General features: G+C 33.1%; 1 long non-coding RNA gene across 1 annotated transcript; it reads left to right on the top strand.

Moving 5' to 3' along the window:
• Positions 1-1,777: 1,777 nt before the first annotated feature.
• LOC119584380 lies at positions 1,778-3,341 on the top strand. The gene is made up of 2 exons (XR_005229806.1): positions 1,778-1,993; positions 2,129-3,341. It is a non-coding gene; the product is annotated as an uncharacterized LOC119584380 (long non-coding RNA).
• Positions 3,342-5,583: the final 2,242 nt, after the last annotated feature.

The raw sequence follows: 5,583 nt of genomic DNA, 5'->3' as shown, positions 1-5,583 counted from the left end.
CTCTCTCTCTCTCCACACACACACACACACACACACACATATATATATATATGTATATATATATACATATATATATACATATATATATATATATATATATATATATATATATATATATATATATATATATATATATCTTCTTTCTTTTAACGGTAGGTTCATGTCTGAGCCGCCGTGGTCACAGCATGATACTTAATTGTAGTTTTCATGTGATGCTCTTGGAGTGAGTACGTGGTAGGGTCCCCAGTTTCTTTCCACGGAGAGTGCCGGTGGTACCTTTTAGATAATCATTCTCTCTATTTATCCGGGCTTGGGACCAGCACTGACTTGGGCTGGCTTGGCCACCCAGTGGCTAGGCAGGCAATCGAGGTGAAGTTCCTTGCCCAAGGGAAACAACGCGCCGGCCGGTGACTCGAACCCTCTAACTCAGATTGCCGGCCGGTGACTCGAACCCTCGAACTCAGATTGCCGGCCGGTGAATCGAACCCTCGAACTCAGATTGCCGTCGTGACAGTCTTGAGTCCGACGCTCTAACCATTCGGCACGCGGCCATCATATATATATATATATATATATATATATATAATATATATATATATATATATATATATACACACACACACACACCACACACACACACACACACACACACAACACACACACACACACACATATATATATATATATATATATATATATATAAATATATATATATATATATATATATATATATATATATATATATATATATACATGTAATATAGACATATAGATAGATACAGATATAGATAGATATAGATATATATAAATATAGATATGGAGAGATAGATATAGATATACATAGACAGATATGTGTATATGTATATACATATAAATTCATGTATATATTGTATAAAAATTCCTGTTAGTAACACTGCACTGCACTCGCAATTCAAAAACGAGCGAGGCTGATGGACAGTACTTATAAGCTACACCTATTGTTTCCAATTGTTTCTTTCATGAGTCACAATCTTGAATCACTTACCTAATATTGTCATTACTATTTTTGATATTGGCGGTCGTGATATCGATGCTAAAAGTCACAGAAGCAAAGACAAATACTACTAGTATTAATTCTACTGCTGCGCCCCCCCCCAAAAAAAAAAAAAAAAAATATATATATATATATTATAAAATAAAAAAAATAAATAAATAAAATGAAATACAAAAAATCAAAATTGTGATAATTCAGATAGGTAGAACCAGGAAAAATTATACATATCTAAGAAAGAAATATACATGGGAGATAGTGCCATGGTGTCTGAAAGAAAAATGACGGAGAGTTCTGCCTTTCTTATCACCTCGTCGACTGATAAGGAACCGTTATCAGTTATGGAGAATATATTCTAAGGTAAAATGTTCGTATTAATTTTGCGTGTATTCAATATTAGTATTTACGTGTACGGTCGATATTATATTTCGCTGGTTGTAACTCAGTCTTGTTTTGGAAAATAAATAAAAATGTATGAGCAGATCTGGCCCGAAGTTTTGTTGCTCATTTGATTTCATATCCATATCAGTAGGTATTACGTAACATTCGTAGGTTTACATTAGTTTAATTTTTTTGTTCTTGAATTCATTCCAGTTAATATAATATGGAAACGTTTGATGTTACTGTAGCTTATTCATACAAGAAACTGTATCAGACTGATAAAAAAGAATAATAAAATTAAGTTCAACAGAATCTCATTTGACTGTGACCTCTTAACAGTTGGGTACTGCATTCAATAAATAAATCAAATAATTTCTCCTTTTCTCCAAGGAACTTGACCTTTCACATACTAAACATTTTCTTAAACACATAACATTTTTCTTAAACACATAGGAAATCTATCAAACGGCAAAGAGAAGAAAAGAAAGAAAAGAAATACAAAGTCTCATTTGACTGCTGATATGAGGTGTTGCTGCGCGGCTCTCGTGGGCTCACTCTCGCGCTGCCTCTGCTGACAGAAAGGTGGGTCCTCCTGCAGTTAACCAGTTTTTAAATCTTTATAGTCAATACATATCAGTAAATACACATGTTCTAACTTAGGAAAAAATGACTGCACACTCCGATAACGATTAGCTTTCTCTTTTTTTTTTTTTTTAGATCTGAGGTGTAGACGGGAGCCCGGGACAAGAGCGGGCGATGGCGGGGGAAGGATGAGTGTGAAGAATGATAGTCATTTGGACTTCTTTGTGCAATCACTTTGGTAAATTGTTAACTTTCATTCTCTCCTTTTCTTCCGTGGAATGGCAAAATTTAAGACGTGGATTTTCACTATGGTTGTCAAGATGAGAAATTTTCGATTGTGAAAATAAGGTTGATGTGCGAGGCATCTGATTTCACTGTGTCAGCTGAAAGTGTTTAATTGGATTTCGATGTTCCTTTTGTTTTCTTTATGTTGATGCACTTGTTATGTTGACTGTTTTCCAAAAGCCTATCGGTTAATTTGTTATTTCAATAATGATGATAGTAGTAATTATATATACTTGATAATTGTTATCACAAATATCCTTTGCCTCCACACCACCATCGCCAGCATCATCTACATTATTATTCATATTGTTATTATTGCTATTGTGTTACCACGGCTAGTGCCGTCTGCTAGTAGCATGAATATTTCCATTTGGGGTAAAACTCACTTTGGTCTTAAAAAATATGCTCAACTCTATATTCTCATTCCAGTCTATTATCTATTAAAATACAAATGACCAATTATAATCATGATTTCTATAAATACGCATATTCTATATTAATGTTGTTGTTGTTATTATTATTATTATTATTATTATTATTATTATTATTGTTATTATTATTATTATTACTACTACTACTATCATTATTGTTATTGTTATCATCATCATCATCATCATTATTATCTTCATTTTAATTATCTGTTGTATCCGTCGATTCCCTCAAAAGACTTCATATTTATTAGGTCTATTACTCATCAATATTCATTTATACACAATGAAACACAATTACTTTGATATCCAATTATTTGCATTTGCGAAAACTTTTATAACCTGTCTTTGTTATGTTTAACCTCATCGTTATATACGAGTTACTTTAATGTTTTTGTCTGCCTTGCTGCGAGACTCGTTACATTTTTTCAGTGTCCAATATTGCTCTTGATTATGATGCAGTAAATAAGCTGTTCTTGTTATTTAAGTAATCATTTTTGTTACTACGGTTACCCTTTAGAATATTTGAAGAACTCAACTTCCTAACCTTGAATTTCATCGTTATGGATCTGGACTACTTTGAATTCTTTGTGTAAGAAACATCGTACAACTTAATTATATGTTATATTCATTAACGAAGGATATTTCATTTTAATATAATTTTAACCGTGATTTCTACCCATAAGATGTACTTACTGTTGCTTCGTAATTTAAGTATTGTTTTTCATTATTATGTTTAACTTGGGGTTTCTTTTATGCTTAATATCACCATGAGAGTTAATCAATCGACGTGAAGTCCAAATGGCTGGTTTAAAATTAAGCGGTATAATGCTTTTCTTTGTTTTTACCATCAGCGAATTTCTTCAGAGTGTGATGGTGAGATATTAACATTCTTTTATATCAGTGTGTCTGTAAAGATTATATTCCCTATAAGAGTTTTCTTCACTGTTTTCCATAACTAGTACATTTCCCCCCTTTCTCCTCAGGTCATATGGAAAAAAATAGGAATGTTCTATTATGTAATGTTTTCTTTGTAACTAATTCTACCTGGCCGTGAGACGTTTTAATTATCTTGTTATTTTCCTGCAAAAAGTAATTGATGATCTTACAGTAAACAAGAATAATGTACTTTTTATTTGTCTTGAAATGTCTCGCTTTACTATGCAAATGATTAAAAAAATCGTATTTTATCTTGGCAAACCACTGCAGAGCTAAGTCGTATGCTAATTAGCTAATTCGTCATATGTGGATTCTTTATATATATATATATATATATATATATATATATATATATATATATATATATATATATATATATATATACTTATGGTAGCATCGCCAGTATGGATATTTTTATCAGTTATGCTGTCTTCGCAATGGTTAATTTCGTTATTGTGAGACTCAGCTATTATAAAATCCTCCTCTATATTTTAGATAGATTACAATTTGCGCCTCGATAAAACTGATACAAATTTTTATATTTCCTGTTTTTAAAAAGTTCGTTTTCGTAACGATTAACGTAACTGAAACCCATCCCCGAAATAGTCCTCGTGCATAAGGTATCGTTAAGCTAAATTATATTTGAGAAAAGAGATGTTGACAGAGGATTACCCCGACATATCTTCCCTTCATATGATTACCTTCATTATCAGTAAACACAAAACATAAGCACAAGTGATCGCGAGTTCTCGGTGAAAAAATCAATAATCTTTTTATCATTATAGTTTCCTTCTAGATGCGAATATTCAAACTTTCAAAATGGTAAAATGAACTGTTGTGAAAATGTTATACACAGTTAATATATGCAAATGTCAATCAAAAACAGAAAACAGAGGAGTGTGTAATAGTAACGCAAAACATCGTCAGAGTCATAAGAAAGGCAATATTTTTTTTCCAAAACAAATATAACAGATGATCTTGTTAAACTGATTTTGGTTAACGTTAATGTATAAAATAGAAAACTGCACGCAAGCTGACATCGCTTGGGGGCGCCTTCCAAGCGGTGCGACAGATTTCAAGAATAAGTCACGCTTGTCATGACGTAGCAAATGACATTGATAATCCTTTTACCCAAACCTGAACTCACAAACGACGCTTATCTTTTTCAATGTGCGTTTTTCATATTGCTAAGGAAATACAATAAAGTTGCAGTGCCCGCAAGTCATTACTGCTGTGCTTGCGAAGCCGTCCTGCTGAGCCTCCTCTGCCGCACCTCTGGCCTTCAGTTGCCTCAAGGGTAGGCGTTCGCTCCCGCGGCAGTTTCGATCGCTTCAAACTTTCAAGTTCCGGGATATTTTTCAGGAAAAAGAAAAAAGTTCTCGTAGCACTGAACGCGTGGGTGTATAAACACGTGTGTCTTCATAAATAATATTATTGTTATGAAAGTCGTACTAATCTCTGATTCTTTTTCCTTCAGCCGTCATTCTTAATTATATTTGTTCGCATTTTTAACAGAATCCGTTGTTATGAAATACAACTGCTCATTCTGAGGATATGGTTCCTATTTTACCGTGCATCCCGACTTTCTTGATGTTTTTCCTTCGCATCAATATCTGTTCTCTGTTATTATACTCACTTATCAGTCCGTTGGATATATGTGAAATGGGGCAGATTGTTATTATTACCTTGCTATGACCGGTGTTATCAATATGAAAACTCCTTACATATGTTTTCGTAGCAGTTAGCTTCACTGTTGTTCCTTGGGGACTCATTCTACTCTGAAGATCCCGTGTCAATGACAAATATTATTATCTGTTTTGGAATTGGGAAGCTTTGTAATTATATAAGATAATAATTTTTAAACTACCATTATCATCGTTATTAACTGATACGTGTTTTCATATGAACCGTTATGAAACAACACTGGGTCGTCTCCCC

This window comes from Penaeus monodon, chromosome 18 (assembly GCF_015228065.2).
Source record: "Penaeus monodon isolate SGIC_2016 chromosome 18, NSTDA_Pmon_1, whole genome shotgun sequence".
In the NCBI taxonomy this organism is placed as follows: domain Eukaryota; kingdom Metazoa; phylum Arthropoda; class Malacostraca; order Decapoda; family Penaeidae; genus Penaeus; species Penaeus monodon.
This window is presented reverse-complemented; position numbering and strand designations above follow the sequence as displayed.